Below are 13,456 nucleotides of genomic sequence, written 5' to 3'. Positions count from 1 at the left end.
GCCTGAAGGTATGGAGGTGCCGTTCCCTTCACAGCTCCGTAGGCAATCACCATGGTCTTGTAGCGGATGCGAGCTTCAACTGGAAGCCAGTGGAGAGAGCGGAGGAGCGGGGTGACGTGAGAGAACTTGGGAAGGTTGAACACCAGACGGGCTGCAGCGTTCTGGATGAGTTGTAGGGGTTTAATGGCACAGGCAGGGAGCCCAGCCAACAGCGAGTTGCAGTAATCTAGACGGGAGATGACAAGTGCCTGGATTAGGACCTGCGCCGCTTTCTGTGTGAGGCAGGGTCGTACTCTGCGAATGTTGTAGAGCATGAACCTACAGGATCGGGTCACCGCCTTGATGTTGATCATAGATATCATCCTAACCAACTTGCCCTCTAATTACACCTCTGCTGTTTTCAACCAAGATCTCAGCGATCACTGCCTCATTGCCTGCATCCATAATGGGTCAGCGGTCAAATGACCTCCACTCATCACTGTCAAACGCTCCCTGAAACATTTCAGCGAGCAAGCCTTTCTAAGCGACCTGGCCCGGGTATCCTGGAAGGATATTGACCTCATCCCGTCAGTAGAGGATGTCTGGTTATTTTTTTTAAATGCCTTCCTCACCATCTTAAATAAGCATGCCCCATTCAAGAAATGTAGAACCAGGAACAGATATAGCCCTTGGTTCTCTCCAGACCTGACTGCCCTTAACCAACACAAAAACATCCTGTGGCGTTCTGCAATAGCATTGAACAGCCCCTGTGATATGCAACTTTTCAAGGAAGTTAGAAACCAATATACACAGTGTCACGTCCTGACCCTAGTAAGATGTCATTTTCTATAGTAGAGTAGGTCAGGGCGTGACAGGGGGTGTTTTTGGTGGTTTTTCGATGTTTTCTATTTCTATGTTTAGTTCTAGTTTTCTATTTCTATGTTGGCGTTTTTTGGGAAGATCTCCAATTAGAGGCAGCTGGTTCGCGTTCTCTCTATTTGGAGATCATATTTAAGTTGGGTTTTTTTCTATTGTGTTTGTGGGCAGTTGATTTCTGTTTAGTTGTGTTCTATGTAGACTAATACCTGACAGAACTGTTAGCTGATCGTTTTTCTCTTTGTTATTTTCTTTAGTGTTCTGAGTTTAATAAACGTCATTATGAGCACTCAACACGCTGCGCCTTGGTCCCCTCTATGGGACAGCCGTTACAGAACTATCCACCACGATTGGATCAAGCGGCGTTCCCGGGTAGAGATGGATACCTGGTCGATGAAGGAGTGGACCGAAAGGACAAACTGGACTTGGGGCCAGGTAATAGACAGGTATCGTAGCCTACCGGGGAAGAACAAGAGGCAGACCCCAAAAAATGTTTTTGGGGGGGCACACGGATAGTTTGGCTGGGCCAGGGGTGAGACCTGAGTGAACTCCCCGTGCTTATTGTGGTGAGCATGTGCCTGCCTCTTGCACTCTCCCTCCAGTGCGCCTCCATAGCCCAGTACGTCCTGTGCCTGCTCCTCACACTCTCCCTCCAGTGCGCCTCCATAGCCCAGTTCGTCCTCTGCCTGAGGACGTACTGGGTGGTGCCTGCTCTGAGCACCCGGTCCTCAGTGCGTCTCTCCAGTCCGGTGAGACCAGTTCCAGCTCCACCAGAAAAGCCTCCAGTGATAATCTATGGTCCGAAGCCTGTAGAGATGATCCATGGCACGAAGCCTCCAGTGATGATCCATGGCCTGGAGCCTGTAGGGATGTTCCATGGCACGAAGCCTCCTAATGTAATCCATTGCCCGGAGCCTGTAGGGATAATCCATGGCAAGAAGCCTGTAGGGATTATCCATGGTCCGGCGCCTGTAGGGATAATCCATGGCAAGAAGCCTGTAGGGATGATCCATGGCACGAAGCCTCCAGTGATGATCCATGGCACAGAAACGGTATTGATGATCAATGGCATGGAGGCTGCAGTAACGGTCCCTAGTCCGGAACCTACAATGATGCTCTCCAGTCCGGAGCCTCCAGCGACGCTCCCCAGTCCGGAGCTCCCCAGCCCGGAGCCTCCGGCGACGCTCCCCAGCCCAGGGTCTTTAGTGACGGCCTGCAGTCCAGAGCCTCCGGCGATGATCTACAGTCCGGTTCCTCCGATGACAATCCACGGTCCGGTGTTACAGAAGCAGAGGGATCTGCGGGCAGAGCAGGGGTTACGCCCCGAACCAGAGCCACCTCCGCTGCTGGAGGATCTGCTGGATAGTAAGGTTCTGGGTACTGCACTAGAGCCGCCATAGACAATTATCACCCTCCCTACCCTCCCTTTTGTTTTGTGGGTTCATTTGTTGTTTTATGTTGCATTCGGAGTCTGCACCTTTGGGGGGGGGTGGGGTACTGTCACGTCCTGACCCTAGTAAGATGTCATTTTCTATAGTAGAGTAGGTCAGGGCGTGACAGGGGGTGTTTTTACTATGTTTTCTATATCTATGTTTAGTTTTAGTTTTCTATTTCTATGTTGCCGTTTTTTGGGATGATCTCGAATTAGAGGCAGCTGGTTCGCGTTGTCTCTAATTGGAGATTATATTTAAATTGGGTTTTTTTCTATTGTGTTTGTGGGCAGTTGATTTCTGTTTAGTTGTGTTCTGTGTAGATGTTAATACCTGACAGAACTGTTAGCTGATCGTTTTTCTCTTTGTTATTTTCTTTAGTGTTCAGAGTTTAACCTGTTTGGGATAGGGGGCAGTATTTGCACGGCCGGATAAAAAACATACCCGATTTAATCTGGTTATTACTACTGTCCAGAAACTAGAATATGCATATAATTGTTTGATTTGGATAGAAAACACCCTAAAGTTTCTAAAACTGTTTGAATGGTGTCTGTGAGTATAACAGAACTCATATGGCAGGCAAAAACCTGAGAAGATTCTGACCATTTCTTTGCCTTCTACACTCTCTTTATTGAAAACAAAGGATCTCTGCTGTAACGTGACACGTCCTAAGGCTCCCATAGGCTCTCAGAAGGCGCCAGAACGTTGAATGATGACTTTGCAGCCCATGGCTGAAAAACAGTAGCGCATTTGGATAGTGGTCGATCTGAGAACAATGAGACGGGTGCGCGCATGCACGTGAAGAGTCCATTTTAGATTTTGAGTCTTTGAACGGAAAGGACGTCTCCCGGGTGGAATATTGTCACTTTTTTACGAGAAAAATCGCATAAAAATTGATTTTAAACAGCGTTTGACTAGCTTTGAAGTACGGTAATGGAATATTTAGAAATGTTTTGTCACGAAACCCTTCGCTACCCTTCGTTACCCACCCTTCATTACCCTTCGGATAGTGTCTTGAACGCACAACAAAACGCCGCTATTTGGATATAACTATGGATTATTTGGAACCAAACCAACATTTGTTATTGAAGTAGAAGTCCTGGGAGTGCATTCTGACGAAGAACAGCAAAGATAATCCTATTTTTCTTATAGTAAATCTGAGTTTGAGTGCCAAACTTGGTGGGTGTCAAAATAGCTAGCCCGTGATGGCGAGCTATCTACTCAGAATATTGCAAAATGTGCTTTTGCCGAAAAGCTATTTTAAAATCGGACACCGCGATTGCATAAAGGAGTTCTGTATCTATAATTCTTTAAATAATTGTTATGTTTTTTGTGAACGTTTATCGTGAGTAATTTAGTAAATTCACCGGAAATTTGCGGTGGGTATGCTAGTTCTGAACGTCACATGCTAATGTAAAAAGCTGGTTTTTGATATAAATATGAACTTGATTGAACAAAACATGCATGTATTGTATAACCTCTCTGGGCTAGGCGGGACGAATTCGTCCCGCCTACGTAACAGCCACTGGCAGCCTGTGGCGCGATTTTCAAAACCTTAAAAATCCTATTACTTCAATTTCTCAAACATATGACTATTTTACAGCTATTTAAAGACAAGACTCTCGTTAATCTAACCACACTGTCCGATTTCAAAAAGGCTTTACAACGAAAGCAAAACATTAGATTATGTCAGCAGAGTACCAAGCCAGAAATAATCAGACACCCATTTTTCAAGCCAGCATATAATGTCACCAAAACCCAGAAGACAGCTAAATGCAGCACTCACCTTTGATGATCTTCATCAGATGACAACCCTAGGACATTATGTTATACAATACATGCATGTTTTGTTCAATCAAGTTCATATTTATATCAAAAACCAGCTTTTTACATTAGCATGTGACGTTCAGAACTAGCATACCCCCCGCAAACTTCCGGGGAATTCGCTAACATTTTACTAAATTACTCACGATAAACGTTCACAAAAAGCATAACAATTATTTTAAGAATTATAGATACAGACCACCTCTATGCACTCGATATGTTCGATTTTAAAATAGCTTTTTGGTGAAAGCACATTTTGCAATATTCTAAATACATAGCCCAGGCATCACGGGCTCGCTATTTAGACACCCGGCAAGTTTAGCACTCACCATAATCATATTTACTATTATAAAAGTTTGATTACCTTTTGTTGTCTTCGTCAGAATGCACACCCAGGACTGCTACTTCAATAACAAATGTTGTTTTGGTCCAAAATAATCCATCGTTATATCCGAATAGCGGCGTTTTGTTCGTGCGTTCAAGACACTATCCGAAATAGTAAAGAAGTGTCGTGCGCATGGCGCAATTCGTGACAATAAAATTCTAAATATTCCATTACCGTACTTCGAAGCATGTCAACCGCTGTTTAAAATCTATTTTTACGCCATTTTTCTCGTAGAAAAGCGATAATATTCCGACAGGGAATCTCCTTTTCGGCAAACAGAGGAAAAAATCCCAAAGGCGGGGGCGGTCGGGTCACGCGCATAAGCCCAGAGTCCCTTGATCGGCCACTTGAGAAAGGCGATAATGTGTTTCAGCCTGGGGCTGGAATGACGACATTCTGTTTTTTCCCGGGCTCTGAGCGCCTATGGACGACGTGGGAAGTGTCACGTTAGAGCAGAGATCCTTAGTAAATGATAGAGATGGAAAAGAAGTTCAAGAAATGGTCAGACAGGCCACTTCCTGTAAAGGAATCTCTCAGGTTTTGACCTGCCATTTGAGTTCTGTTATACTCACAGACACCATTCAAACAGTTTTAGAAAATTTAGGGTGTTTTCTATCCATATGTAATAAGTATATGCATATTCTAGTTACTGGGTAGGAGTGGTAACCAGATTAAATCGGGTATGTTTTTTATCCAGCCGTGTCAATACTGCCCCCTAGCCCTAACAGGATAACATAATGTCCTAGGAGTGTCATCTGATGAAGATCATCAAAGGTTAGTGCTGCATTTAGCTGTGGTTTTGGTTTTTGTGACATTATATGCAACCTTGAAAAATGGGTGTCTGATTATTTCTGGCTGGGTTCTCTGCTGACATAATCTAATGTTTTGCTTTCGTTGTAAAGCCTTTTTGAAATCGGACAGTGTGGTTAGATTAACGAGAGTCTTGTCTTTAAAATGCTGTAAAATAGTCATATGTTTGAGAAATTGAAGTAATAGCATTTCTAAGGTATTTGAATAATGCGCCACGGGATTCCACTGGCTGTTGAGTAGGTGGGACGATTTCGTCCCACATACCCTAGAGAGGTTAATATACGTCATTATGAGCACTCAACACGCTGCGGCTTGGTCCCCTCTATACGACAGCCGTTACACACAGGCAGTTAGAAAAGCCAAGGCTAGCTTTTTCAAGCAGAAATTTGCTTCCTGCAACACAAACTCAAAAAAGTTCTGGGACACTAAAGTCCATGGAGAATAAGAACACATCCTCCCAGCTGCCCACTGCACTGAGGATAGGAAACTCTGTCACCTCCGATAAATCCACTATAATTGAGAATTTCAATAGGCATTTTTCTACGGCTGGCCATGCTTTCCACTTGGCTACCCCTACCGAGGTCAACAGCACTGCACTCCCCACAGCTACTCACCCAAGCCTTCCCCATTTATCCTTCTCCCAAATCCAGTCAGCTGATGTTCTGAAAGAGGTGCAAAATCTGGACCCCTACAAATCAGCCGGGCTAGACAATCTGGACCCTTTCTAAAATTATCTGCCGAAATTGTTGCAACCCCTATTACTAGCCTGTTCAACCTCTCTTTTGTGTCGTCTGAGATTCCCAAAGATTGGAAAGCAGCTGCTGTCATCCCCCTCTTCAAAGGAGGGGACACTCTTAACCCAAACTGCTACAGACCAATATCTATCCTACCCTGCCTTTCTAAGGTCTTCAAAAGCCAAGTCAACAAACAGATTACCGACCATTTGGAATCCCACCGCACCTTCTCCGCTATGCAATCTGGTTTCAGAGCTGGTCATTGGTGCACCTCAGCCACGCTCAAGGTCCTAAACGATATCGTAACCGCCGTCGATAAGAAACAATACTGTGCTGCCGTATTCATTGACCTGGCTAAGGCTTTCGACTCTGTCAATCACCACATCCTCATCGGCAGACTCAATAGCCTTGGTTTCTCAAATGATTGCCTCACCTGGTTCACCAACTACTTCACTGATAGAGTTCAATGTGTCAAATCGGATGGCCTGTTGTCCGGGCCTCTGGTCGTCTCTATGGGGGTGCCACAGGGTTCAATTCTTGGACCGACTCTTTTCTCGGTATACATCAATGATGTCGCTCTTGCTGCTGGTGAGTCTCTGATCCACCTCTACGCAGACGACACCATTCTGTATACTTCTGGCCCTTCTTTGGAGACTGTGTTAACAACCCTCCAGACGAGCTTCAATGCCATACAACTCTCCTTCCGTGGCCTCCAACTGCTCTTAAATACATGTAAAACTAAATGCATGCTCTTCAACCGATCGCTGCCTGCACCTGCCCACCCGTCCAGCATCACTACTCTGGACGGTTCTGACTTAGAATATGTGGACAACTACAAATACCTAGGTGTCTGGTTAGACTGTAAGCTCTCCTTCCAGACTCACATCAAACATCTCCAATCCAAAGTTAAATCTAGAATTGGCTTCCTATTTCGCAACAAAGCATCCTTCACTCATGCTGTCAAACATACCCTCGTAAAACTGACCATCCTACCGATCCTAGACTTCGGCGATGTCATTTACAAAATAGCCTCCAATACCCTACTCAATAAACTGGATGCAGTCTATCACAGTGCCATCCGTTTTGTCACCAAAGCCCCATATACTACCCACCACTGCGATCTGTACACTCTCGTTGGCTGGCCCTCGCTTCATACTCATCACCAAACCCACTGGCTCCAGGTCATCTACAAGACCCTGCTAGGTAAAGTCCCGCTTTATCTCTGCTCACTGGTCACCATAGCAGCACCCACCTGTAGCACGCGCTCCAGCAGGTATATCTCTCTGGTCACCCCCAAAGCCAATTCCTCCTTTGGCCGTCTCTCCTTCCAGTTCTCTGCTGCCAATGACTGGAACGAACTACAAAAATCTCTGAAACTGGAAACACTTCTCTCCCCCACTAGCTTTAAGCACCAGCTGTCAGAGCAGCTCACAGATCACTGCACCTGTACATAGCCCATCTATAATTTAGCCCAAACAACAACCTCTTCCCCTACTGTATTTATTTATTTATTTTGCTCCTTTGCACCCCATTATTTCTATTTCTACTTTGCACTTTCTTCCACTACAAATCTACCATTCCAGTGTTTTACTTGCTATATTGTATTTACTTTGCCACCATGGCCTTTTTTGCCTTTACCTCCCTTATCTCACCTCATTTGCTCACATTGAATATAGACTTATTTTTCTACTGTATTATTGACTGTATGTTTGTTTTACTCCATGTGTAACTCTGTGTTGTTGTATGTGTCGAACTGCTTTGCTTTATCTTGGCCAGGTCGCAATTGTAAATGAGAACTTGTTCTCAACTTGCCTACCTGGTTAAATAAATGTGAAATAAATAAAATAAATAAACATATATCATAAGGCCTTTCTTTGAGGGCATAGTTATACTCTAACATAATGGTGTTAAGAATCTCCTGGTTTACAGGCCAAGTCAGTCCTGCAAGTCACATTATGCTGGCTTGTAAAGGGATTTCTTTTGGAATCCAGACAGAGTAAGACTAGCCTACAAGTGGAATTCTTAATCACCCACAACCTGCATTCAGCCAGGGTAGGGAAGATGGAATACCGAGACAACCTCAATCCTCTAGACTGGAACAACCAGTTGGTACAATACACCCAATTACTAATAGATTGGATTAGTTTAGAAAACTGAATGTTATTTATCTTTGTGTAGCAAAAAATTAATCACTCAATCAATGTACATGCAAAAACACATATTACACTAAAACAAACATTTCTGAACATCTCCCTGCAACAGAGCATGCTGGGAAGTATTGTATATGGTTCTTTGTAGAACCCTTCTTGCCTACAAAGAATCCTTCTTGCCTTCCAGAGTCATCAAATAACCCTTTCTTCCAAAAATGGTTCTTAGGATGTTATAGGTTCAAGGTAGAAACCATTGCCTTAAAAATAACCATTGTATTCCTAAAAGGGTTCTTCTGATCAAAATGTTTCTTGGTTGAACACTATCCCTCCCCAAATAACCATTTTGGAACCCTTTCTTTCTAAGAGTGTACCGGTCCAATTCAAGCACTGCATACAGTACACATAGGCCTTGGAAGTTCCACACGTAAATATGTATTTCTCTAGTTTAGTTTATTTGATCATTTAAAACTAGGTACACATCCAAAGTTATGTACTTGATTAAGAATCATTGAGGATAAACCCAAAAAGCATACAACTTATTTCCATTGCGGTCCTCTTTCATGATAGCAGGTGGCAAGTTTGGCATATGTGACAGTCTACAACACATAGAATTGAGCACTTAAATGTGACTTTTTGTTGTATCTCTTCTCAATCTCTCGGAGCATAGCGAGAGTTGGTTTGAATATGGCTGGCAGAGAGTAAACAAGTTCAGCACTTTTTATCTCCAAACAAACACTTTTCCATCTTTCTTTGGAGTTTAAACTCTTATAATCTCGGGTCCAACATCTGTTGTGCCACCAAATATCATTAAATGTTCTGAACCGTGTAGAAAAAGGTCATGGCTACTGGAGAGCTGCTGAGACGACAGACACAAAGAGCGCATGGATGATTCAGCCCCAATCTCACTCTTTCCCCCAGTCTCTCTCCCTCTCTTTTATCCCTCTATCCATCTCTGCCTCCCACTCCCTGTCTGACTCCTATCCTTTATTCTTCCCCCCCTCTCATTCTCTCTCCCTCCATCCCTCCCTCCATCTCTGCCTGACAGACTCCCACACTCCAGTGAGATTCTGTCCATGCGTGTCATGACTAATTGACTCTCACTGGGGGTTATGGCAAGGTTGTGGCCATCACATGCAATGTTCAGTCAGAAAGGTCAAAGTTGAATAAAAAAAAAACACGTGTGTTGGTGTGAATAATGATGACAGTCAGACGCAGCCTGGACAGACCAGATCATGGCTAATATACCAACGGTGTTAATAGAATCGGTGTGACCCAGTCAAAACATGTGTGTACAGAATATGTAAGTTGTTCATAGGAAGACAGTATGCTATAAGGTATCAGTACTGCAGCCCAGCCTTCAGATGAGAACGTGTATCTTTTTTCTTGCCTGCAAAAATGTAGCCCTGGGGATTGCAATACAGTTATAAAGCAAGTATAAATTAACTCACCCACTTTATTGTCTCCTCTTCAACATCATGACTCACCGGTCCTTAAATCCACACCTGTTGTCCTCCATGCAACTACAGGTCTTTACTAAAAACAGAACAGGATAGAGAAAAACGATGTTGATATTTAACCAAAAACAAAACAATTAAATAAGCTTGTTGTAAGGCAAAGTGCTCAATTAGGCGGCAGGGTGGTTAGAGCATTAGTGGTTAGAGCATTGGGCTAGTAACAAAGGTTGCAAGTTCGAATCCCCGAGCTGACAAGGTACAAATCTGTCGTTATGCCCCTGAACAAGGCAGTTAACCCACTGTTCCTAGGCTGTCATTGAAAATAAAAATGTGTTCTTAACTGACTTGCCTAGTTAAATAAAGGTAAAATAAAAAAATTAATAAGAGACTCTCAAACCAGAAATTATTGGTTGAAGAGACATTCAATACTGTTACGTGTTCGGCTAAGAAAAGTTTGTTTTGGCGAAAATTCAAAGCTGCACTGTCTTAGTTCTCATCCCAAACGTAGTCCTTTGGGAAGCTGTGAGAAATAGCATGAAAGAGGAAACATGCACCGAATCCATCCTCCCCCCAAAAACGGAGAAGATAAGAGCAAGCATTTCAATTTAAGCCTATTTCTGCTCCTTGAAATATAGTCACATGTGGGGTCCTGGGGTCTCTTTGAGGAACTGCTCTTAGTCTCAGTCTCTATTCCCTACACTAAAAAAATAGTTCCTAAATGGTTCTTCCTCAGCTGTTAAGGTTCATTGGAGAACTCTTGCCCAATATAGAACCTTTGAGTTAAGTGTAGTGTTCTTGACATGGCATCTACAGTTCTTCAGAATTCTAAAAGGTTTTTGAAATGTATGGAAACCTGTAGATCTGTCCCTTTCATAGCATACAGCAAATTGACCAGTGTTAACTGGTATGGTTTTTCAGAGTAACATTTCTAGTGTTGATTCAAAAGTTAAATTAACACTCAGGGCGTGAAATAACTCTAGTGTTAATTTTAATAACCAGAGTTGAACCAAAACCACAACCATCATTATCATATTTCCCAGCATGCTCTAGTTGAGATTGATTTCAATATATGTTTTTGCATTGATTAATCAATCTTATACTACTCAAATATAAATAACATACATTTGTATAAACTATTCCAATCTGTTTAAAGGTCCTGAATAGTCACTTTGTAATGTACTTTTTCTCGCATAGCTAACTACCAGGAAGTTTGAAAAAACAGGCTGAGTGGGCGGGGGGCTTACACTGAGTGTGCAAAACATTGGGAACACATTCCTAATATTAAGTTGCACCCCCTTTTGCCCTCAGAACAGCCTCAATTTGTCAGCGCATGGACTCTACAATGTGTTGAAAGCATTCCAAAGGGATGCTTGCCCATGTTGACTCCAATGCTTCCTAAAGTTGTGTCAAGTTGGCTGGATGTCCTTTGGTTGGTGGACCATTCCTGATACACACAGGAAACTTTTGAGTGTGAAAAGCCCAGCAGAGTTGTAGTTCTTGACACAAACCGGTAAGCCTGGCACCCACTACCATACTTTGTTCAAAGGCACTTCAATCTTTTGTTGGTGGGGATCCAAACAATAATCATGTTAAATCAGTTGTTGTTTTGTGATATCATTAAGGATGGTATACCTAAAATAACAGTAACTCTACAAATTTATACGTCCCAGTTTTTCAGATTTTCATCTAAATGTTGTGGAACTTATATGGTTAAATATGAAACTATTTGTGAGAAGATGAAACATTATTTTAGCCTTCTAAATGAGATCATTGTTTTTCATATACACTTTTGGCAAGTCAGTAACCACGCCTACGTGAGCACAGACATTGTGGCAACGTGATGGAACCGCCCTCCAAGGCGAGGGCATAAAAGGACTGCTAACGAAATTTACATTAGACCAAAACATGCCGGGTTGCCGCCGGTGTGTAAAGGGGTCCTAGCTGTGCTCTGAATAATCAACCATTGAGACCAGAGAACGTGAGAATTTTGTTCACACTTTACGAAATGGTTTAAAAACTACAAGACCAGTACATTGCTGGGTTGCTACTGGCGTGTAAAATGGTTTAAAACTACTAGACCAGTATACGTGCAGCGTGACCGAGCTGAATGTTATGAAATGGTAAGACCCTCTGAAACTCAACAGAGAAGAAGACTAGGCATAGACAGGCACTGGCTGCAGCTTTGCATGTAACGTGACGAGAAAAGAAGAACATTTCCCAATCAAACGACCATTGGAACGCCTGATGTATCCAGTCTAACGAACACTTCCAGAACAAAGAAAGCTTACTACTACAACTACTAAGGACATTGATTCAGAGGGGCTGGGTTAAATGTGGAAGACACATTTCAGTTGAAGGCATTCTGTTGTACAACTGACTAGGTATCCCCCTTTCCCTAATATTACCTCTGGTGGACAATCAGAAACTTAGACTTTCTGTCAAACTATTCGTCACAGACGGATCGAGGGGTTTCAACAGAGAGACGACAGACAAAGACATCTAAGCGTAAATATTTGTTGCATTTCTAAATCCTAATGAGCGATTTGTTAGGGTGCAATTATTCAACTGTATGTACAATAGTTGAATTCCTTTGTCTCTCCTTCTCCCGCTCTTTCTTTCCCCACCCCTTTCATTGTGTATCCAGCCGTCATATCGGGTTAGTCCACTAGGGACTTTTCATTGCATTATGTTAGTAATCAATTCAACCTATACTGTGTGTGTTTACGTAATTCTGTGTGATTATTTAGTTAGTTAGTAAATAAGTAATTAAGCCAGTTTGTGTATCGCTGAATAATCATTTAGACTAGGGTTTGTGCAGATTTAAAGTCAACAACGTTCAGAATGAGACTGATATGAGGTAATAATAATTAAAAAGACCCTGGGCCAATTGTGCACTGCCCTATGGGACTCCCAATCATGGCCGGTTGTGACACAGCCTGGATTCGAACCAGGGTGTCTTTAGTGACGCCTCAAGCACTGAGATGCAGTGGCTTAGACCACTGCGCAACTCATGAGTTAATTGTTACGTGATTAATTGAATCACGTAATAACTAAACATAGTTAATTGATTTGATAAAATAACAGTCATCCCATTAATGGTAGTCATGTCATGACACAATTCATTCTCTGAATGGCACACATACACAATCCATGTCTCACTTGTCTCAAGGCTTAAAAATCTTTCTTTAACCTGCCTTCTCCCCATCTACACTGATTGAAGTGGATTTAACAGGTGACATCAATAAAGGATCATAGCTTTCACCTGGATTCACCCGGTCAGTCTATGTCATGGAAAGAGTTCCTAATGTCTTGTACACTCAGTGTATAGTGCACTACTTTTGACCAGAGGTGCACTTTATAAGGTGCTATTTGAGATGCAGCTACTTCTATGCAAACTGGTGTTAGAAGGAGAAGGGGGTGGTCAGGGGCTAACTTTATGAGACAAAGGCTTAGAATCTGCATCCCTCCACCCCCCATACACACACATTCACACACCTCCTGGGGCCAAATGAATACCTGTCAGTGAGTATGTGGGTTTCACATTACAGCGTGTGATTTCATTAAGTGTGCCCTTCAGGGGTCTGCTACGCCAGGTGGTGGTCCGACAGTGCCAGAACTAAACTTAAAGCCCCCTATCTACATTGCAAATATACTCTTCTGTTAATGTACATGATGGCTCAGTCCTGCACTCAATAGTAAGACCCAACTGCTGTTGAGCTGTCATAGTTTCCATAATTCAAAGGTTTGAGTAAATTTCATTTGAATTCACACTGTGACAGATGCACTGTCAAACTTTTGTATAATTTCAGCCAGT

The 13,456-nt window shown here is 42.9% G+C and overlaps 1 protein-coding gene across 1 annotated transcript in view; it reads right to left on the bottom strand.

The window, feature by feature from the left end:
- LOC106578647 (disks large-associated protein 1) overlaps positions 1 to 9,723 on the bottom strand; it is a 208,055-nt gene extending 198,332 nt beyond the window's left edge. Inside the window, exon 1 of the mRNA XM_014157684.3 lies at positions 9,637 to 9,723. The gene's annotated coding sequence lies outside the window, so the exon portion shown is untranslated. The remainder of the gene's footprint in view (positions 1 to 9,636) is intronic.
- Positions 9,724 to 13,456: the final 3,733 nt, after the last annotated feature.

The sequence above is a fragment of the Salmo salar genome, chromosome 19 (genome assembly GCF_965601325.2).
Source record: "Salmo salar chromosome 19, fSalSal1, whole genome shotgun sequence".
Classification (NCBI taxonomy): Eukaryota; Metazoa; Chordata; class Actinopteri; order Salmoniformes; family Salmonidae; genus Salmo; species Salmo salar.
Note: the sequence above shows the minus strand (reverse complement) of the source record. Positions and strands in the feature narration are given on the sequence as shown.